The sequence below is a fragment of the Schistocerca americana genome, chromosome 1 (genome assembly GCF_021461395.2).
Source record: "Schistocerca americana isolate TAMUIC-IGC-003095 chromosome 1, iqSchAmer2.1, whole genome shotgun sequence".
NCBI classification, from domain to species: Eukaryota; Metazoa; Arthropoda; class Insecta; order Orthoptera; family Acrididae; genus Schistocerca; species Schistocerca americana.
In genome coordinates, this window is record NC_060119.1 from 448,122,491 (window position 1) to 448,146,874 (window position 24,384).

The following is a 24,384-nucleotide window of genomic DNA, read 5'->3' on the forward strand; positions in this document are numbered from 1 at the left end:
ACTCCGGGGGCCTTGTTTCGACTCAGGTCTTTCAGTGCTCTGTCAAACTCTTCACGCAGTATCGTATCTCCCATTTCATCTTCATGTACATCCTCTTCCATTTCCATAATATTGTCCTCAAGTACATCGTCCTTGTATAGGCCCTCTATGTACTCCTTCCACCTTTCTGCTTTCCTTTCTTTGCTTAGAACTGGGTTGCCATCTGAGCTCTTGATGTTCATACAAGTGGTTCTCTTATCTCCAAAGATCTCTTTAATTTTACTGTAGGCAGTATTTATCTTACCCCTAGTGAGAAAAGCCTCTACATCCTTACATTTTTCCTCTAGCCATCCCTGCTTAGCCATTTTGCATTTCCTGTCGATCTCATTTTTAAGACGTTTTTATTCCTTTTTGCCTGCTTCATTTACTGCATTTTTATATTTTCACCTTTCATCAATTAAATTCAATATTTCTTCTGTTACCCAAGGATTTCTACTAGCCCTCGTCGTTTTACCTACTTGATCCTCTGCTGCCTTCACTACTTCATCCCTCAAAGCTACCCATTCTTCTTCTACTGTATTTCTTTCCCCCATTCCTGTCAACTGTTCCCTTATGCTCTCCCTGAAACTCTGTACAACCTCTGGTTCTTTCAGTTTATCCAGGTCCCATCTCCTTAAATTCCCACCTTTTTGCAGTTCCTTCAGTTTTAATCTACAGGTCATAACCAATAGATTGTGGTCAGAGTCCACATCTGCCCCTGGAAATGTCTTACAATTTAAAACCTGGTTCCTAAATCTCTGTCTTACCATTATATAATCTATCTGAAACCTGTCAGTATCTCCAGGCTTCTTCCATGTATACAGCCTTCTTCTATGATTCTTGAACCAAGTGTTAGCTATGATTAAGTTGTGCTCTGTGCAAAATTCTACCAGGCGGCTTCCTCTTTCATTTCTTAGCCCCAATCCATATTCACCTACTACGTTTCGTTCTCTCCAATTTCCTACTACCGAATTCCAGTCACCCATGACTATTAAATTTTCGTCACCCTTCACTATCTGAATAATTTCTTTTATTTCATCGTACATTTCTTCAATTTCTTCGTCATCAGTAGATCTAGTTGGCATATAAACTTGTACTACTGTAGTAGGAGTGGGCTTCGTATCTATCGTGGCCACGATAATTCGTTCACTATGCTGTTTGTAGTAGCTTACCCGCATTCCTATTTTCCTATTCATTATTAAACCTACTGCTGCATTACCCCTATTTGATTTTGTGTTTATAACCCTGTAGTCACCTGACCAGAAGTCTTGTTCCTCCTGCCACTGAACTTCACTAATTCCCACTATATCTAACTTTAACCTATCCATTTCCCTTTTTAGATTTTCTAACGTACCTGCCCGATTAAGGGATCTGACATTCCACGCTCCGATCCGTAGAACGCCAGTTTTCTTTCTGACGATAACAACGTCCTCTTGAGTAGTCCCCGCCCGGAGATCCGAATGAGGGGACTATTTTACCTCCGGAATATTTTACCCAAGAGGACGCCATCATCATTTAATCATACAGTAAAGCTGCATGCCCTCGGGAAAAATTACGGCCGTAATTTCCCCTTGCTTTGAGCCGTTCGCGGTACCAACACAGCAAGGCCGTTTTGGTTATTGCTAGAAGGCCAGATCAGTCAATCATCCAGACTGTTGCCCTTGCAACTACTGAAAAGGCTGCTGCCCCTCTTCAGGAACCACATGTTTGTCTGGCCTCTCAACAGGTATATATCTTTTTGAAAGTCTATTTTCCATAGATGCATTATTTCATATACGGAAATGTTAAACCAAGTTGGCGAGATGCAGCAGCCTCTGTTAGTTGGTATCATTTAGTCACTTGTGTTGAGGCCTATAGTGACAGTCGTGTTCTAACACGTACCTTTTATCGTATTTATTAGATGTTTCAGATATCTGCGATTCGACACTATCTTCCAGAGTTTCTTTTTACTGACACTATAAAAAGTTTATCAAAATCGGTAAAAGCATTGTGTGTTCCTCTTTATTACATTGTCTGCGCTTTTTTACTGCTTGCTATAAAATATAAGCCGCATCTACCGTAGAGCATCCTTCCTCAGAATCCGTTAATTCTTCTTGCAATACCACGAATGTTATGTTTTGTAATTTGTATTTAAAACCTTAGTATCTGTCTGGTATGCTGAGGAGAGCAAACGTATTTCTTCGTAGTTACTGCATAGACTTTTATCTCCTTTTTCTAAAAACTGACATCACTCTAGCAAATTTCCAATCTTTGGGGATACTTCTGCTCTTTCAGCATCCCTTTAAGTGATGTAGCAGTCATAGATGTAGCATCATTCCTCCCTATTTTAGTAATCCAGCAGTAATGCCTTTTCTTCCTGCCGCTTTTCTGTGATGTTAAGGCAGATACTATGTCGTCAGGCTGTATTTTATCTAATCGCTTCTCATCTATTAGTTCAGTTTCAGTTTATTGCGCTGTATCGTCATACGATAATCCTTTGTAATAATTTACTCATTGCTCTTCTTCAATACTGGTTTCTGTACCTTCTTTAATGGTGGTGCGTTAAAAGTTTTTAAAACTTTATATGCCATTTTCTGTCTCCCGTGAACATCACTCTCGATATCGGAAATAAATGTCTCTCAATGTTCTCAGTGTGTTTTTCTCACTACACATTTAGAGACATTTCTTCTGTCCTTATACTTTTGCTTCTTTTCAGCTGCGGAGATGCTTAAGTATTTTATATATGTATCCTGTTCATTATATACTCATTCCAAATTTTAGCCTCTTTTACTTCCCTTATTTTCTTCTTTTTACCGAGAACTTCTTCTGCCACAATCTTTAAATTTTGCCGTTCTTATTCCCTATTATCTTTAGTTTGCAAGTTTGTTAGCGCTTTACTAAATGAAGAGGTGCGAATAATAATCCAAAATGCCGCCATAAATAACTCGTTTACTTTAGCTTGTCGGAGCCCTCGGTTCAGGAACACTCCTCGTCTCACAGAACAAGAGACAGCTCGCAGCAAAGCAGGAGGTCCCAGGACGAGAGGGGAAGCCAAGCCTTACACCGCAGCGCCGCCGGCCTGTCTTTCCGCCGGATGAAAAGCCTCAGGAGAACGTTCACTCAGCGGAGAGGCGGCCAGCGCCCCTAACCCAATAACACGCGGCCAGATTGGATTAACGCGCTGTGCACCCGCGGATCTGTGCGGCGGTTTCAAACTAAATAAAGAAGAAGTCGGGCGGAACTGCGCGCGCCACGCGCGGGCGTCAGGGCAACTCGGGCGGCTCCGCCAACTTCTCCCCGACGCTGGGCCCAGCCAGCTCGCCGATTACGACGGCCCAGCACTACGTGAGCGAACGGTCATAGGGAGAGGACGAGGGGCGGTCAGTAAGATATGTAACACTCTTTTTTCTCGGACAATTTCGGTTGTAAAAATGAGGAATTTGTTGTGGGTCTTCGTGGAATGTTCAGCCCCTGTAGTTTCATGAAGTTCTCGTATATGGCGGAGCTATACGAAGCCTTCAAAATGGAGTCTGTAACAGAGGTGCGTTCCAAGTAGAGATCTGTCGTTGGGTCCGTTTTGTCGGAAATTCACAGCGTCGAAGATATTCATAAGCGCATCAGAAAGTCAATGGAGATCTGGCAGTGAACTACACTACTGGCCATTAAGATTGCTACACCAAGATGAAATGCAGATGATAAACGGGTATTCATTGGACAAATATATTATACTACAACTGACATGTGATTACATTTTCACGCAATTAGGGTGCATAGATCCTGAGAAATCAGTATCCGGAACAACCACCTCTGGCCGTAATAACGGCCTTGAGCCTGGGCATTGAGTCAAACAGAGCTTGGATGGCGTATACAGGTACAGTTGCCCATGCAACTTCAACGCGAATCCGCAGTTCATCAAGAGTTGTGACGAACCAGTTGCTCGGCCACCATTGACCAGACGTTTTCAATTGGTGAGAGATATGGAGAATGTGCTGTCCAGGGCAGCAGTCGAACATTTTCTGTATCCAGAAAGGCCCGTACAGGACCGGCAACATGCGGTCGAGCATTATCCTGCTGAAATGTAGGGTTTCGCAAGGGATCGAATGAAGCGTAGAGCCACGGGTCGTAACACGTCTGAAATGTAACGACGACTGTGCCGTCAATTCGAACAAGAGGTGACGGAGACGTGTAACCAATGGCACCCCATATCATCACGCCGGGTGATACGCCAGTATGGAGATGACGAATACACGCTTCCATTGTGCATTCACCGCGAAGTCGCCATACACGGATGTGACCATCATGATGCTGTAAACAGAACCTGGATTCATCCGAAAAAATGACGTTTTGCCATCGTGCACCCAGGTTCGTCGTTGAGTACATCATCGCAGGCGCTCCTGTCTGTGATGCAACGTCAAGGGTAACCGCAGCCATAGTCTCCGAGCTGATAGTCCATGCTGCTGCAAACGTCGTCGAACTGTTCGTGTAGATGGTTGTTGTCTTGCAAATGTCCCCATCTGTTGACTCAGGGATCGAAACGTTGCTGCACGATCCCTTACAGCCATGCGGATAAGATGCCTGTCGTCTCGAGTGCTAGTGATACGAGGCCATTGGGATCCAGCACGGCTTTCCGTATTACCTTACTGAACACCCTGATTCCATATTCTCCTAACAGTCATTGGATCTCGACCAACGTGAGCAGCATGTCGCGATACGATAAACCTCAATCGCGATAGGCTACAATCCGACCTTTATCAAAGTCGGAAACGGGATGGTACGCATTTCTCCTCCTTACACGAGGCATCACAACAACGTTTCAGCAGGCAACGCCAGTCAACTGCTCTTTGTGTATGAGAAATCGGTTGGAAACTTTCCTCATGTCAGCACGTTATAGGTGTCGCCACCGGAGCCAACCTTGTGTGAACGCTCTGTAAAGTTAATCATTTGCGTATCACAGCATCTTCTTCCTGTCGGTTACATTTCGCGTCTGTAGCAAGTCATCTTCGAGGTGTAGCATTTTTAATGGCCAGTAGTGTAAAAAGCACGGTGATCCGTTGGGCGAGATATCTGTCATCGTCGGAACAAAGTAGCGCAAACCGATAACCCCCGTGCCGCCCCGTCGCACACAGCCTGCAGTGTTACAACGTGTGGACATTCTCTTTGGATGACATCGACGGATCACAAACATCTCGCTGCACAATTGGATGTCTCTGTTCGTAGTGCCGGCTTACTGGACGTCCAGTTAGGCTACTCGAAAGTGTGTGCCCGCTGGGTTCCTTGCAGCCTGATAGAAGGCCGTAAAGAGCAACGAAGGACCATCTGTGCGGAACTGCTTGAGCGTTAAGAGGCTGATTGCGACAGTTTTTGTCTATAGGCGATGAAACATTGGTTCATCACTTCGAACCGGAAACCAAACGGCAGTCCATGAAGTGGTGCGCGTCAGCTCTCCTCCGAAGAAAATGTTCAAAGCCGTACCCTCAGCCGGTACAGTGGTGGTCTTCTGGGGCTCTGCTGGGGCTCTTCTGTCTGATGTCCTCCCTCATGGTGCAACGATCGACTCTGAAGCGTATTGTGCGACCCTCGCTAAATCGAAGAAAACATCAGAGTGTTCGTCGCCACAAAAATGCAAACTAACTTCTCCAAGACAACGCAAGGCCCCACAGAAGTCCGCACACCGGAGATGAGCTCACGAAAGTTCATTGAACTGTTCTTCCTCATCCACCCTACAGCCCAGTTATCGTATTTTCATCTGTTAAGCCCAATCAAGGATGCACTGTACGGGATGTAGTATGTGCGTTATAGGGAAGACGCTGGATCCGAAGTCGACGAGTAGAGTGGTGCCACGTGAGCATACAGGCGCTCCCAGTAAGGTGGCGTAAGGCTGTAGGGAATAATATGATGTATTTAATAAAACCACCTTGCTTTCAGAAAAAATTGCGTTGCTTTAGCAGCTGAACGCCCCTCGTACTAAGCTGAAACAAGACTCTAGTTCAGTTGTAATTTTCCTAACGCCTTTTGGAGGAGGAAAACGATGCGATGGTATTCCTCAACTAATTATTCCGTCTCGTGCGCAAGATAGATGAAACAGGCGAAATACCATCAATCTTCAACAGAACTGTAGTAATGCCGCTGCAAAGAAGGCATGTCCTCACAGGTGTAAATATTACCGAAATGTATATTTTTTTTAAATACTGACACAAATCACTTAAAGATCTGAGAAAAAGAAGTTGACCTCGGGGAGGATCAGTTTGGGTTCTGGAGGAATGTAAGAACACACGAGGTTGCTGGGAAACAGCTATGAGAGACGCAGAGAAATAGGAGAAAACATTAAATCTGGTGTCCGCCCCGATAGCTGAGTGGTCAGCGTGACGGATTGCCGGCACCCCTACGAGCTCGGGTTCGATTCGCGGCTGCTGGGTCGGGGATGTTCTCCGCACAGGGACTGCGTGTAGTGTTGTCTTCATCATCATTTCATCCCCATCCGGCGCGCATATCGCCCAATGTGGCGTCGAATGCAGTAAGACCGGCACCAAGGCGGCCGGATCTGCCCCGTAAGGGGCCTCCCGGCCAATGACGCCGAACGCTCATTTCCATTTCCATTAAATTTAGTAAGGCACACATGCTGTGCTATAGAGCGGTTTGTATTATTGGTAAAGTTATAAAATTGCCACGTCCACACGTATACATATCATCCATGGGGGTGCGGTCAGTAACTACATGAACCACCTGAATACGAATGAGAGCTCCGCCAATGCACTGCCCTTATATATCTTCTGTACTCGATACTACCGTCACCAGTATGTGTACATATCGCCATCCCAAGACTTTTGTCACCTCAGTACAGACTGGCTATTACCGCGGCTGCACTAGCACAGTTTCTCTTTTCTCCTCAGTGTATGATATTATTAATGATAACAACAGTTTTTACTAGTGACATTGAATCCGTTTAGGCATAGCGTCAATGTACCTCTCGAGTTGTTAGTTGCAAGTTTAATACACGAAGGTCAGATAACACTCGCCTGTTCATGCACATGCTCAATTAAAGGCAGTTATATAAACGTCAAAAGCGTTCAGTTAAGCTGATCCTCATGATAATAATGACAAAGTAAAAAATGATGAAGAAACTAATTGTAGCTAGAGTTCAAACAGGCACACCAAAAAATCGAGGGTAATTTCGTGCAATATGTGTGGAGAATTAAGACGAATGAAATACGTTAGGTGAATATTTCGCTCTCCGCATGAGAAGTTCAATGGGAAAAAGGTACAATAACTAAAACGTGCTAGAATACACAAATGATTCAAAAAATTACAAGTACACGGCAATGGAACCGGGGGATGGGGGGGGGGGAGGGAGGGGGACAGTCTGCACAGTTTAAAATTGTATTATCTTTGTTGATCTAACAGGAACAATTCCTGTCATACTGCTCATGTCACAATCTGTAAAGCAAAGCTATTTGGATCCAGAGTATTAATATGGTAATACAACATAGTTTCCGTGTATTTATTTGAAATTAACATGCAGAGGTACTTTTTTTTCTTCACGCATGGAAGCAGGTTTCCGCGTTAAGGTCTGTCGTACTCAAATTATATACAAACCAGGACTGTAACTTGGATTTTTGATTTTATTGAGAATGCCGTATCATATAAAGTAACCAGTACCTCTTTGCTGCCTACCGAATCTCTAAAGTTTTGTCACAACTACCGTACACAGTACAAATGCAGTTCAGTATATAACCTAGATTTTAATTCCATCAGAGGTAAAACTCCATGTAAAACTGTGTACGAGCTATGTGGCGAAATATGTAAGTAAAATAACTGATGAAGAGTTAGTGAATTCTGCAGTCACTGAGACTAATAGATGTGCTCAAGATACGAACCTTCCTAGCTGGAAGGACACAAACAGCAGTGAAAAAAGAGTCTTCTTTAGTATAATACAGTTACAAAGTATTACAAAGAAATCAAGCTACAAGATGTATTGGTGTAAACATTCACTACTTGCAACTACAATATTTCGCCACTTACTTAGCTACAAACGATTTTTGATACTAATGAAATGCCGTCATTTTTCAGGCAACTCAGGGTATGAACCTGATAGCCATCCACAGCCAAAGCTAAACAAAATCTGGCCCATTTTAGAAGAAATTCAAATGAAACCTCTTGACAGCAAAGACTACTGACTTACAGTTGATAATTCCTACACGTCTCCACAACTAGCTGAGGTTACTGCGTAGAAAACTGACTAGAAAAGATATGTTACCAAACTTTCGCAGTAAGAAATTGAAGAAGGGAGATATTGTTGCATTGCAGAGTAGTAAAGTTACAGCAGTGAGATGGAAAGGCAAGCGGTGATGTGATTTTGAGAATTATCCACGATGCACAAATGCGAAGTGTAAATATAAGGGGTAAACAGTTAATAAAACCAGCTGCCGTCATATCATATAACGACACAACGGGTCGAATGGATAAAGATGACCAGAATATATCACACAATCCAGTAACGTGGAAAGGAGGAAAAAATACTAAAAAGAAAATTTTATTTCATCTACTGCAACTGACTCTTTGTAATTCATTGAGCTTGTAGAAGAAATGTTCTTTTCCGCGTGGCAGTGCGTAAGAAGATGATAGCCGAAACTAACAGAAAGCATTTCTCTTCTAAAGTAGCTTATCATCCATCCACGAGCACCAGTCCTATTCGTGTAACTGGCCGTCATTTCCTATCGTTCATTCCACCTATAGCGAAAAAGCGGGATCCTACTAGAACATGTGAGATGTGTAGCGAATGGGAAGAAAAATAGAAGGGAATTGCGATATATGTGTAAAGATTTTGATGTACCTAATTTCATTGTACCGTTCTTCCGAGCCTTTCACACAGCCACGAACATATGAAGATGTATGTTGAACGACGGTGTTTTATTGCAATTTTTGCACTAACAGTTTCAAAAAAGAGGTTCGACTAAAATATTTTGTCCGAAGACATTTTATTCCATGTGTAGTTATTTTTTAAAAGGAACGAGAATACTTGGGGTTTTAATATAGCATTTTTCCAGCATTCACTAATTAACATTTAAGACAATATTGTTTGGAATAACCTATAATCATGATAAAGTTTAAAATTAAGCAATAAAAGAACTGAAAATTTTTGTATCCATTTCTACAGAAAAATTGTTAAGTTCAGGGGTTAATAGACATGGGGAGTAGAGCATAAAGATGTGAAAAAATATGTAAGATGGCACTACATGAATAATTAAGCCACTTTACAACTTCGTGACAAATGAAATTATAAGGAATATTTATGAACAAATTCTTCCGTGGTTTCCTTTCTGTTGCTGTTGCTCATGTAATTACCCAGTGTAAGAGTATATCTTGACATTAAAGTCATGACAGGAAGCTGTTATTAAATAATCGGTTTTAAAAATCAATTCCATTTTTACATGCAAATTTCTTTCAAGGCTCTGGCTGAAACAAGAGCAGAGCTGTTGCCATAAATAGCTGGTGAAGTCCTCACGTACCACGTCCATTGCTTTCAAGTTAGGGTGTCCATCCAGCCACATGCATCCAAATGTTATTATTCGTGATTCTTTTCTCTAGCATGTAGCCAAATGTTATTACTCGAGATACTTTTCTCCAGCATTCTGCTTTTATAAGTAGCCCCTCGTCCCTCACCTTGTATTATGTCAGGAGCACTTTTTTGTGGTGTAGAGACCCAAGATAAAAAGTGATCTTGAGTGTAGATGCAAAATTGTATGAGAATCTTCAAACGCTTGACTAAATTAGTAAAATAATGTAACAATCACGAACTGTCACATCTCTTACAAATTACGTGATGGAGATGGCACAATGTTTAAGACACGGTATAACACATAAGGCTTTGGACCCCATGAAAAAGAGAAGGAACTGGAGATTCATCTTGCTCTGTGACCTCTAGCCTGTCGCTCACAGTCCCTGGCGCAAGGCACACTTGTCTCGCTCGATGGGGTTCCAATTTTGCTCAGTAAGGTCGAAGCTCGAGTGATTTTGAAAGTCGTACATGCATTCTAAAGTCCTCAGTCCATACTGATACAATCTGAGAGCGCTGTAGTTACACATTTTCTTGCCGAAGGTAATGGTCGCCTGCAATGCACTGTACGTCAAGAAATGAAGGCATATATTCAGACAGGCTGTTTTTGTATCGATCGCCGGTGGCAAATGATATATCTGTTTCCATGGAGGTACCCCCGAAAAAGGCAGATGGTCACAATAACAAAAATTTATTTCACAATACAACTTAAAAAATTCATCAATGTAATATGGAGGTAATGTTCCTTTAATTAGCGACGAAACAAAATTCTTTCAGAAGCATACAAACAAAAAATCGTTCCTCACTAACAATGCTTACAGTTTCTGAAACCCAAAAAAAGGAATTTAAGTTTCTCAACGCTGGAATTAAATACCTAGAAATCTGAATGAAGTAAAGTTCGGCATGAAACAAGTCCCCCAGTTCTTAGGTTTGAAAAACAAATCCGCACTCTATGCTTCAGTGTTGGAAACAGAACACCTTTCACAGGAAAAGTATTGAAGATCAAAAATACTTTAGGAAAATTTCGAAGTCCTGACGCACCAAGTAAAGTCTTAGCACTATCTTAAAAGTGAAGAAAACAAACATTTGAAGCTATACCAAGTCCTGTCTTGCACGTCGCCATTCACCTAGTCGACACAGAGGCGGAAGGTGACCTGGCCTGGAAGATGGTGGCGGTGCCCTGAGGGAGGTGTAGCAGAAACTTCGGATCGGCTGCTCGCTTCGACGGAACTGCTCTGCTACGTGCGTACGTGCGTGTGTGCGTTTGTGATTCGCGTTCATTCAATGCACGTTTGGAGCAGGTTAAGCAGGGCCTGCAATTCCTGCGTCGTAGATTCTCAATTGTTGTGTGGTCGTCTCCTTTAGGTACGTCTTCTGTTTGTCACTTCAGCTCTTCCTCTTCTCTTGTTACCTGGAATTATTCCAGCAGCAGGAACTGCTGCTCTGTTAAACTCCCGCAACGTCCTAAATAGCTGTCTCGCGGAAAGATCCATGTTGGCATATTTTGGTTAGGTGGCACTGCAGGCGCAGAGAAAGGTGTGGTGCGTCAGCACCCTCTACCGCCGACATGCGCGGCACCTGCTGGCCTGTCCGGAAAGCTGTTGACGCCATCTCTTTATCTGAGCGTAGAGTTCCAGGATTCAGAGTTCCCGCAGCGTCTGTTCCGTACGGATGGACATCGCGGCAACCCACACGACATAGGAGTTATGCGAGGTGCCACGAATAATCATGCCTAGGCGCCATGGCAACTAACGCATGAGAGATCCCATTTCATCACATGTAAACCTCATTTGTGTAAATACTAGCCTCTTGTGTAGATCCATCGCAGGAGTTGAGACAGACATCGCAGGGGTTGAGACAGACTCAAGCACAGACAGACAGGACGTGCGACTGTCATGTGGCAAGAAGCAGCCGACACAGAACGCTCTCCCTGCAACTTAGTAGGCGCTGTTAACAGACACCAGACATAAATGTCTCAGTGAATTACATTACAGGTGAAGGCTATTGCCTAACCACGATTGCACTTATAAGACCTGTCCAGTAAGGTCACTCGAAGGGAGTTGAAAATTCATCCACGAAGGAACATAAATGACAGCTCGCTAGGGTCTTACCACACAAAGTTAAATGGCCGAATGATAGTAACAACAGAGAGAACACCAACTTCTAAAGCGTAGTGAAAACAAATATTAAAATTCAGAAATATGTTTTATATCGCATAAACAATTTAAAAACAAACACATATTTTATAAAAAAGAAAAGTAATTCATAGGCCCTTGATATAATTATGCGTGAAAGCCGAACACGATATATAGCCTTAGCAACATTAACCATGGCAAATTTTGTGAGCCGGCCGGTGTGGCTGTGCGGTTCTAGGCGCTTCAGTCTGGAACCGCGTGACCGCTACGTTCGCAGGTTCGAATCCTGCCTCGGGCATGTATGTGTGTGATGTCCTTAGGTTAGTTAGGTTTAACTAGTTCTAAGTTCTAGGGGACTGATGATCATAGATGTTAAGTCCCATAGTGCGCAGAGCCATTTTTTAACCAAATTTTTTGATAGAATGTTGGACAGCAGATCCACAAGTCACTTAAAAAACATTCAGAGTAGACAGGACAATAAATTGGCCCTAGAATCACATAGAGTCAAACAAAAACACGAATATCTGCTCAAGCAGCTTGCGGGGAGGAATATCGGTGCACGGAGCTGAAAAACCTGATACGCACCAAAGCCTTGTCTTCTACCCAGTCCTGGCGAAGAAGAGTGTACGAGCCGCGCGGGATTAGCCGAGCGGTCTTGGGCGCTGCAGTCATGGACTGTGCGGCTGGTCCCGGCGGAGGTTCGAGTCCTCCCTCGGGCATGGGTGTTTGTATTTGTCCTTAGGATAATTTAGGTTACGTAGTGTGTAAGCTTAGGGACTGATGACCTTAGCAGTTAAGTCCCATAAGATTTAAAAAAAAAAAAAAGTGTACGATGACCCGGAAAAGGCGTCGTGCCGATTCGCACCTCGTGTCCGTTGCGCCAAGCACTGCCGCTGGCCCCCGCTCCACACTGGGCGAAGGCTACGCGTAAAATACACTGCTCTGTTCGATGGCCTCCCTCTTTTGACACCGCTCTAGGGGTCGCTTTTGAAGCCTAGCCGCTGCAGCGACTGGGAGTAAAACGCGCCACCTGGAGGGACGCCAGCTAGAAACTACGGTGGTGGAAAAGTGGAATGAGCCGCCACGGTTCACCCGACGAAAGATGTGAGGCACCCAGAAAAAATGGTCGGATTCCGTTGTCTGCGAGCTGGCACGGTCTTGGAAGTTATTGCAGGGTGACCACAGGTCCCTTTGGTATTTATGGGGTGACAAATCTGCATTTCCCGTCGGCGACTGCAAACACTTGACTCTTACATTACCATATTCACCGTGGGAAAGTTCTATCTAACTGTCCGGATAATGTCAACGAATCAGAAGAGTCATTATCATAACCACTGTACCGTAAATGTCGGAACCAATGATTGGCGACACAGTATATACAGTTTACCAACGTCTGCGCAGTTAATGGGTATATTGTAAGCGATATTTGAGGAGTTTTGGCAGGCTTCTCCTGCGTTTTCGAGGAATTCTTGATCAACAATGTGGCTAAAGTTGCGAATCCTCCCTACAAGTCGTTGTGTTTTTCTGGGAGCGGAGAGGGTTCAGAAGGAGTCGAGGAGACGGTGCAGTGAAGCGTGGCCAAAAGGGCACATCAAGAAAGTGAGAGGCCCCTGGTCGAGGCCCGGCGCAGTTTTCGCTGAATTGATCGACAGTCGCTTTCTTTAGCCCTGATGTTGCTTTTGCTCTGAGCATCTAATAGTTTGCGAGAGCAATTTGACAACTTACGTTGTGTCTTTACTTATTTCAATCTTGGATCTGATTTCAATTTGCATTTGAGAGCTCCACAGATTTTGGAAAGCCAGTCGTAGTTCCATAGTAATCTCCTGTTCGATTAGAGGTTCCCATCACCTGTTAAGAGAATAGTCTGTCCCAAGCGGGCTTCGCTCAAGAAATCATTTATTCTGCTTTCGAGCAGATCTACGTGCATATCGTTCTGGAATATAATTTTGTTAAATTTTTCAGACGTTATTGCTCTATCTTTGAGGTTCAAGTAAACAATCATTTTTGTTTCAGTCATGTATAAGTATCCGTTTTAATTATGAAGCAATTTAGAGAAAAAATACAATATTTAAAAGAACTGATTTGGTCGCCCCCTTTTTATTGTCCTACAGCAGTTCAAGTCTGGCGCCCCTCATTACAAAATAAGATCGATTTTTTTCTGCATAACTGATTTAGGCTCTGACTGCGACGGGTTCCGTAGTAAAACAGGTGCTCCTACACGGAACTATAAATATGCGATAGGAACTTTAATTAACTTGTATGATATATGACTACTGTGAACTGCTCTCACTTCCATTCTGTAGAGTCTTGAGGTCAAAGAGTTTTTTTTGATGTCGTTTGTATGTTGAGCACGTGAGTGTGATTGGGAGATACCACTTTTCATTGCCAAGCCCCAGCACGTCACGATCACGCCAACGACCCCTACAAGCTGTACGTTTCATGTCGACTCTGATCCAGGATTCCTGCCTCTGGAATCGTCTGCCAATAGCAGTTAGGAACGGCACAGTGAGACGCAGTTTAGTGCGCAGAATATTGTTGTAGCGACCATTCCGCGGTCAGCGATTCGTTCGCATGCATTGCACTTCATCAGAGGAAACATTGCTACAGATAAATTTATATATTTTATTTGTATTTATTTCTCAATGATCTTGCTTGTAAAGACGGATACACTACTGGCCATTAAAATTGCTATACCAAGATGAAATGCAGATGATAAATGGGTATTCTATGGACAAATATATTATACTAGAACTGACATGTGATTACATTTTCACGCAATTTGGGTGCATAGATCCTGAGAAATCAGTACCCAAAACAACCACCTCTGGCCGTAATAACGGCTTTGATACGCCTGGGTATTGAGTCAAACAGAGCTTTGATGGTGTGTACAGGTACAGCTGCCCATGCAGCTTCAAAACGATACCACAGTTCATCAAGAGTAGTGACTGGCGTATTGTGACGAGCCAGTTGCTCGGCCACCATTGACCAGACGTTTTCAATTGGTGAGAGATCTGGAGAATGTGTTGGCCAGGGCAGCAGTCGAACATTTCCTGTATCCAGAAAGGCCCGTACAGGACCTGCAACATGTGGTCACGGATTATCCTGCTGAAATGTAGGGTTTCGCAGGGATCGAATGAAGGGTAGAGCCATGAGTCGTAACCATCTGAAATATAACGTCCACTGTTCAAAGTGCCGTCAATGCGAACAAGAGGTAACCGAGGCTCGTAACCAATGGCACACCATACCATCACGTCGGGTGATACTCCAGTATGACGGTGACGAGTACACGATTCCAATGTGCGTCCACCGCGATATCGCACAATCACGGATGCGACCATCATGATGCTGTAAACAGAACCTGGATTCATCCGAAAAAATGACGTTTTGACAATCGTGCACCCAGGTTCGTCGTTGAGTACACTATCGCAGACGCTCCTGTCTGTGATGCAGCGTCAAGAGTAACCGTAGCCATGGTCTCCGAGCTGATAGTCCATGCTGCTGCAAACGACCGTCGAACTGTTCGTGCAGATTGTTGTTGTCTTGCAAACGTCCCCATGTGTTGACTCAGGGATCGAGACATGGCTGCACGGCCGACCAGAGTGGCCGAGCGATTCTAGGCGCTACAGTCTGGAACCGCGCGACCGCTACGGTCCCAGGTTCGAATCCTGCCTCGGGCATGGATGTGTGTGATGTCCTTAGGTTAGTTAGATTCTAGGCGCTACAGTCTGGAACCGCGCGACCGCTACGGTCGCAGGTTCGAATCCTGCCTCGGGCATGGATGTGTGTGATGTCCTTAGGTTAGTTAGGTTTAAGTAATTCTACGTTCTAGGGGAACCCTTGTCTTTGGCCCTCTGAGTCTCGTGGACGAATAGCGCGAGCTGGGTTTCACACGACCGTCTTTTTCGAAACCCATGCTGATTCCTACAGAGTAGATTTCTAGTCTCCAGAAAAGTCGTTATACTCGAACATAATACGTGTTCCAAAATTCTACAAGTGATCGACGTTAGAGATATAGATCTATGGTTCTGCACATCTGTTCGACGTCCCTTCTTGAAAACGGGGATAACCTGTGCCCTTTTCGAATCCTTTGGAACGCTACGCTCTTTAGACACCTACGGTACACCGCTGCAAGAAGGGGGGCAAGTTCCTTCGCGTACTCTGTGTAAAATCGAACTGGTATCCCATCAGGTCCAGCAGCCTTTCCTCTTTTGAGCGATTTTAATTGTTTCTCTATCCCACTGTCGTCTATTTCGGTATCTACCATTTTGTCATCTGTGTGACAATCTAGAGAAGTAACTACAGTGCAGTCTTCCTCTGTGAAACGTCTTTGGAAAAAGACATTTAGTACTTCGGCGTTTAGTCTGTCATCCTCTGTTTCAGTACCATTTTGGTCACAGAGTGTCTGGACATTTTGTTTTGATCCACCTACCGCTTTGACATAAGACCAAAATTTCTTAGGATTTTCTGCCAAGTCAGTACATAGAATTTTACTTTCGATTTCATTGAACGCCTCTCGCATAGCCCTCCTCACACTACATTTCGCTTCGCGTAATTTTTGTTTGTCTGCAAAGCTTTGGCTATGTTTATGTTTGCTGTGAAGCTCCCTTTGCTTCCGCAGCAGTTTTCTAACTCGGTTGTTGTACCACGGTGGCTCTTTTCCATCTCTTAGGATCTTGCTTGGCACATACTCATCTAACGCATATTGTACGATGGTTTTGAACTTTGTCCACTGATCCTCAACACTATCTGTACTTGAGACAAAACTTTTAAGTTGAGCCGTCAGGTACTCTGTAATCTGCTTTTTGTCACTTTTGCTAAACAGAAAAATCTTCCTACCTTTTTTAATATTTCTATTTACGGCCGGAATCATCGATGCCGTAACCGCTTTATGATCGCTGATTCCCTGTTCTGCGTTAACTGTTTCAAATAGTTCGGGTCTGTTTGTCACCAGAAGGTCTAATATGTTATCGCCATGAGTCGGTTCTCTGTTTAACTGCTCAAGATAGTTTTCAGATAAAGCACTTAAAAAAATTTCACTGGATTCTTTGTCCCTGCCACCCATTATGAACGTTTGAGTCTCCCAGTCTATATCCGACAAATTACAATCTCCACCCAGAACTATAACATGGTGGGGAAATCTACTCGAAATATTTTCCAAATTATCCTTCAGGTGCTCAGGCACAACAGCTGCTGAGCCAGGGGGCCCATAGAGACATCCAATTACCATGACTGAGCCTGCTTTAACCGTGACCTTCACCCAAATCATTTCACATTTCGGATCTCCGTCTATTTCCTTCGATATTATTTCACTTCTTATCGCTATAAACACGCCTCCCCCTTCGCTGTCCGGCCTGTCTCTGCGGTATACATTCCAATCTGAGTTTAGGATTTCATTACTGTTTACTTCTGGTTTCAGCCAACTTTCTGTCCCTAGTACTATATGGGCGTTGTGACCGTTTATTAATGAGAGCAGTTCTGGGACCTTTCTATAGATGCTCCTGCAGTTTACTATTAGCACATTAGTATTGTTATTCCCTGTTGCATTTTGCCTACTCCCACCTTTCCGCGTCTCAGGAGGCGTCTTGTCGGGCCTAGGGAGGGAATTCTCTAACCTATAAAACCCCCATGTGCACTCCACACGTACTCCGCTACCCTTGTAGCCGCTTCCGGCGTGTAGTGCACGCCTGACCTATTCAGGGGGACCCTACATTTCTCCACCCGATAGCGGAGGTCGAGAAATTTGCACCCCAGATCTCCGCAGAATCCTCTGAGCCTCTGGTTTAAGCCTTCCACTCGGCTCCAAACCAAAGGATCGCGATCGGTTCTGGGAACGATACTACAAATAGTTAGCTCTGATTCCACCCCGCGAGCGAGGCTTTCCGCCTTCACCAATTCCGCCAACCGCCTGTACGAACTGAGGATGACCTCTGAACCCAGACGGCAGGAGTCATTGGTGCCGACATTAGCAACAATTTGCAGTCGGGTGCACCCAGTGCTCTCTATCGCCGCCGGTAGGGCCTCCTTCACATCTCGGATGAGAACCCCCGGTAAGCAGACAGAGTGAACACTGGCCTTCTTCCCCGACCTTTCCGCTATTGCCCTAAGGGCTCCATCACCCGCCTAACGTTGGAGCTCCCAATAACTAATAAACTCCTCCCCCCGTGTGCCTGCTCGGACCTTGCTGAAGGAGCAGCCACATGTCCACTCACAGGCAGAGCGGGCGATGCCACACGGCCAGCCTCCACATTTACCCTCCGCCTCGTGCGCCGCGACCGCCGCTGAACCCGCCACTCCCCTTGGGGAGAGGGTGGCCCAACCGCGCCCGGTACCCGCGAAGATGTCTCGACAGCAGGGACAGTGGGTGAAGCATGTAACACCTGGGGTGTACCTTGCGACGCACCAGACTCCCCACTGCCGCTACACTCCGAGGCAGCAGCCTGAAGACGGCTGACCGCGGCCATCAACACGTTCAGCTGTTCGCGAACAGTGACCAGCTCCTCCTGCATCCGTTCACAGCAGTCACACATCCTATCCATCCTAAGAAATCAATTTACTGTAGGGAGTTAATCAAGTTTTAACTAGACTGCTAATTCACTAAAGGTGGCTGATAGTTGACTAATCTGTGGTCACTAGACACTTCTAGTAGAAATCAATGAAAATAGCACTACCTGTTTCTGGACTGCATTGAAAACAAACACTAGCACTACTGGCACAATGGTTGACTAAAGGAACTCTCTCTGACTGTATTCAAATCAAACACGAAATCTATGGAACACTATTAATAGCACTCGACAATTAAAGCTGCCTAAAAGTAAAAACACACGAAAGAAGAAGTGATAAGTAAGAAAAATACAGTTAATACTGAAATTAAGGTAGCTCGCTGCACAGCAGACGTGAAGCAGACGGCGGTTAGGACGCCATTTGAACCATTTGAGGCAATCAGCCCTTCGTCGGCACCTGTTTAAATATCCGAGAGTCTTGATCATTGCAGACGCAACTCCAACGCTGACCGACAACAAACGAATTGCGATGCGCCGGTCGGCACGAATAATGGCATCCGCACGATTCAATACGTCTGGAGTCGTGGGTGTGGCAGGACGTCCCAACTGTGGCTGATCACGGAGCTCTGTTTCTGCATTTCCTAAGGCTGTAACTTTCACTACCTATCGCCCAGCTGTACTCCTATGAACTGCAGCATTGCCACAAACTGCACACAAACGTTTATGGATGTTTACCACGGTTTCTTTTTCTGCGCACAAGAATCCAATAACAGCGCAATACTTGTGACGTGAGTCGTCTGTAGACGCCATTTTGACGCTTAATAGGGCTCTGCCATCTGCCGGAACGGTTCGAAACTTCACCGGCGCACAGAACAAACATCAAATGTGAAACACGAATAGGGACGTTTGTTTATGTATATTGATGGCTTTCTTTTTAAAAAATCTGGGACATTACTTTTTGAACGACCCTCGTATTATTAAACTAGAGACCAACAGAGCAATAGCTAACGCTCATTGGTGCGCAAGAGAAAGACGTTGAGGCTTTCAGATTAATACTATTTGATCTGAGTGGTTCCAAGCATGAGGAGAAGAGAGAGGGTGGCACTTACGATTAGCATCATTACGGAAACGGTTGGAGTAGCGAGCATGGGACCATAAATCTATACGGACGCAGTAAAGACAACAGAAGTCATGCTTCAGAACCGCAGTGGCGAGGTAAAAAGCTGCTGCAGTTTGAAGTGGAGATGCCTTAGAAAACACGGAATGTCAGTGACGCCGATAGAGCGAGAAAACGGAGCCGTTGGAATGATGGAATTACGGGAACCTGCTGTAAACCGCAGCCCGCAATCTTGGGTTGATAGCGGAGCACATGAATGCCGGGTTTGGATTCGAAACATACTGAAGTATGATTGAAGTCAGAAATGACTTGTAAGCCGAGACGGATAACGCAGAAGAACTTCAGTATCCAATCACAGAAATAAGCATTTTCTTCAATATGTCGTGCATGTAGGGGTATTCTCGTCTTTGCTAGGTTAAGATAAACGTTTAGTTACTTTGCTGGGAAAATATTTAGCGCACTTCGCTTATGCTTTTGGAGAATTTGTGTAAGTCCGTGTACACAAGCGTTGTTGCTTAAATTCATACGCCCCTTTGACGGAGATCTTGCCATTGTCTAAAAGCTAATACATGTTTTCGACTGTTGTAGATGAAGTGATGCAGCGGCGAGCTTCGAGAATTGTCAGCACTCTTTACTAAGAGTTGTCACATGCATTTTGTTTCAAAAGCTTCAACAGTGAGAATTAAGAAATGTCGTGCACTGTTTCATCACCTTCTTATATTATCTGTATTATCTTGTATGGTGCCTCATTGTCGTTTCTTTGGGTGTCATCTCTGAGTATTAAAATCAGTGCTTTGTTATTATGGGAGTTCCGAAGTACTCTGTTTGTGGGAGACCGTCGATATCCGATACGGATTACTAGAGTAGAGAAGGGTACGACCTTCATACATGCATTGCTGGGAGAGGGCCATTTGACGTGAATGTTTATTTGAGAATTTCACTGGCTGCCAGCGTAAGCCCCAGAGAAATAGCTGTCTGTGTTTTAAACGATTTTTCTTGTGAGCCGCCAGTAAGCCACGAGAGTGCCGACCGAGTTGGACGAGATGTTTATGTTCAGATAACGTATTTGTAGCGTTCGGCCGCCACCCTAACGAAATGTTTCGTAAGTGCAGCGAATGGATTTAAGTCACTCTTGCCGAACCAATCATGTAGAAATTCAAATTCGTATTTGTCTGTTACGAAGATTGATTTAGAATCACTTCACCGACTGTATGTTTAGGTGTACGATTTATTTTGGGTGAGGAGGGGAGGGGGGGAGAGGGGACAATGCAGCCACACTGAGCTGTATAGCGTTAGCCCACCCATGAACTTATGCATGCATACACGTTTTTATCATTTTATTAAACGCTGAACACGCACAACGCTCGACACTGAGCAGCAGAATAACGAGTAAGGCACAAACCAACATTTATTGAAGCTGATCATGCTCAAGCAATTTAGCACTTAAATTTTATATTTTTGTTTTGACTTCATGCAAGTGTCTGGTGCAATTCGGTAGCCAATACAAGCTTATTGCTGGTTAATGGAACAAGTATTACTTCATTTTTCATAAATGTCCACAGGTTCGAATAATTTCAAACACTGGGGATATAGTTAGATAATGTTATTAACTCTGTTCAAGTGTCATTATAAACCTGCCATGTAAAATAAAGGCTAAAGATATAATTTCATTACTTATCGTCGATTCAGGGACAAAGATTCGCATGGTCTTTATTTTTACATTTTCTCATGTCACTGAAGGAAGATTGCTGGGAATTTCGGGACCTATCCATTGGAATGGAATACTTTTGTATTGTGAAGTCATTAACCAGTGGTGATCAAGGATCGCCATCAACGGAGTTTTGTCCTTTCAAAAAAAGCTGGCGATGAACTGATGCGACAGCACCATCTCGTATATCACTTTGCGATAAAAAATACAACTGGCAGCGTTATGTTCTTAACATTCAGAGTGGAAAACGTGTGGTTTACACATGTGACGAAGGGGTTATTTGCTTCTGGTACGATGTTCTCGATCTCATATGGCAATGCAGATACATTATTCTACATACGGATGAACATATGGGATGGTTTTTTCGGTTACATGGCGCAACGCATAGGGCGTATAGGGTGCCAATTACGAATAAGTACTGGAAAATGCCCTCGCAGAGTGGTCGCGCTGAAGTTAGTTTAAGTAGTGTCTAGTGTAAGAATTCACACACATTTGAACATTTTTGAGCTGGAAAATGACTTTAAGTCGAAACTGGTCCATCGCATATCAAGGAGAACTATTTCTTATTTATATAAATGATATGCCTTCTAGTATTACAGGTGATTCAAAAATATTTCTGTTTGCTGATGACACCAGCTTGGTAGTGAAGGTTCTTGTGTGAAATATTGAACCATTATAAAGTAATGTAGTTCATGAAATAAGTTCGTGGTTTATGGAAAATAATTTGATGCTAAATCACAGTAACACTCAGTTTTTACAGTTTCTAACTCACAATTCAACAAGAACTGATATTTTGATCAGACAGAATGGGCATATTATAAGCGAGACGGAACAGTTCAAGTTCCTAGGCGTTCGGATAGATAGTAAGCTGTTGTGGAAAGCCCGTGTTCAGGATCTTGTTCAGAAACTAAATGCTGCTTTATTTACCATTAGAACAGTATCTGAAATAGGTGACAGTTCAACACGAAAAGTAGTCTAATTCGCATATTTTCATACGCTTATGTCATATGGTATTATTTTTTGGGGTAATTCTTCTGATTCAAAAGGGATATTTTTGGTTCAAAACCGGGCTGTTCGAGCTATATGTGGTGTAAGTTCGAGAACCTCTTGTCGACCCCTACTCAATAGTCTGGGAATTCTGACATTGCCCTCACAGTATATATTTTCTTTAATGTCGTTTGTTGTTAGCAATATTAGCTTATTCCCAAGAGATAGCAGCTTTCACTCAGTTAATACTAGGCAGAAATCAAATCTGCATGTGGAATGCACTTCCTTGACTCTTGTGCAGAGGGGAGTGCACTGTTCTGCTGCATCCATTTTCAATAAGCTACCACAAGAACTCAAAAATCTTAGCAGTAGCCCAAACGCTTTTAAGTCTAAACTGAAGAGTTTCCTCATGGCTCAGTCCTTCTATTCTGTCGAGGAGCTCCTGGAAGAGCTGAAAAATTAAGTAAATTCCAGTGTTACATTGTTGATTTTCTTCATTTAACCTTACGAATTGTCGCCTGAATACGTTTCTTGCATTTCACTTTATCTGTTTCTACTATCGTGTTATAATTTCATGTATTGACTCGTTCCATGACCATGGAGACTTCTCCTTAATTTGGTCCCACGGAACAATAAATAAATAAAAATAAAATATACAACCTACCACGGACAATGTTTTCTTTCGCAGTATTCCGATGTGACAGTGGCCCGATCCGGACTACATGGAAACGTGAAGGCAGGCACACCTGTCGTCAAGGTTCTGGTCGATCACGTTTTACCATCATAAGGGAGGATCAGTGTCCTGTGCACCAGGCTCGTCATAACCCTATCAGTTCTGCACCAACTATCAAGTTATGACACGTGTGGGACCAGTTCGGATGTAACCTCCGTCCCTGTGCCAGTATCAGAAATATCAAGGGCCACTTACAACAGCTGTGGGCCAGCTTCCCTCAGCAAAGTATCCAGCAGCTTCCCGACCTAATCAGTGCACGAATTCAACCCAGAGTGGCTGCAACATCATACCGAAACTAGGGTCATACTGCCATGTTCTTTATAAACTGGACCTGATATTCTGATCACTGAAAAAAATATATCACCTACCGTCTCAACCAGTTCCTAAATAAAACAGAACAACAGTAAGTTAATTTTAACAGGAATAACGCTATTCAGTTTAAGGCTTACACAGAGGTTCTAAATGTGAGTGTGTACTTGGGCGCGCGCTCGTGTGTGTGTGTGTGTGTGTGTGTGTGTGTGTGTGTGTGTGTGTGCGTTAAGGCCGCACACCACATACTGTTGCGCAAATATGTGTGTGTGTGTGTGTGTGTGTGTGTGTGTGTGTGTGAGAGAGAGAGAGAGAGAGAGAGAGAGAGAGAGAGAGAGAGAGAAGGTAAACTGCAATAATTGCGAGAGCACTGATGGAGTCGGCTGAGCGTCGACAGTATCCGGCAGGCTCATTAATAAACATAGCTCATTGGCAGCGTCTGCAGGCTGCGGCGGAACGGAGCAGCCACCAGCCGATAGCTGCTAATTGATTGCCGCGTCTCCGCGCAGGGCCTACAGCGAAGGAACCAGCCGCCACGAGAGTGTTGCTTGTCCACCTACCAGTCACCCCCACTGATTTACACACGTAGAGCTGTACTTTAAGAGGTACATACCTCGAGCCAATTACATATCTGCATAAGACACTCCTTATAACCCTGTCTTGGTTAGCAGTCGACGAAGAGGTGCAGTGTCGTATGGCTTACAGAAGTCTAGGAAGACGCAGTCCACCTTTTCACCTGTACTTGTTGTTTACGAGACATCGAGTAGGTCGAACTCCACGGTCACGTCTGCGACCAGTACAGGCCCTCACAAAATCACAGTTACATGATATGTCAGTATTCCCTGGGTTGGTTGGTTAATTTGGGGGAGGACACCAAAGAGCGAGGTCATCGATCCCATCGGATTAGGGAAGGACGGGGAAGGAAGTCGGCCGCGCCGTTTCAAAGGAACCATCTCGGCATTTGCTTGAAGCGATTTAGGGAAATCACGGAAAACCTAAATCAGGATGGCCGGACGCGACTTTGAACCGTCGTCCTCGCGAATGCGAGTCCAGTGCTCTAACCACTGCGCCACCTCGCTCGGTAGTATTCCCTGGGACATGGCGCCAAGAGTGCTCCTTCTCCAAAACGGCAGTCATCTGTTGCTCTGTTATTTGAGTCTACAATGGAATTATTCTTTCATTAATTGATACAAATTATTTTCTGTGTAATTTAAGTGCTTTATCCTTTTCGTTCCAATTAGAGATCAGCTAAAAGATACATCGCCTTCTTCCAGCATGAACACTTATTGTCACTGTTATTCAAATGCTGAGTTTAATTAACTTTTGCACTACGAAACTGCGAATT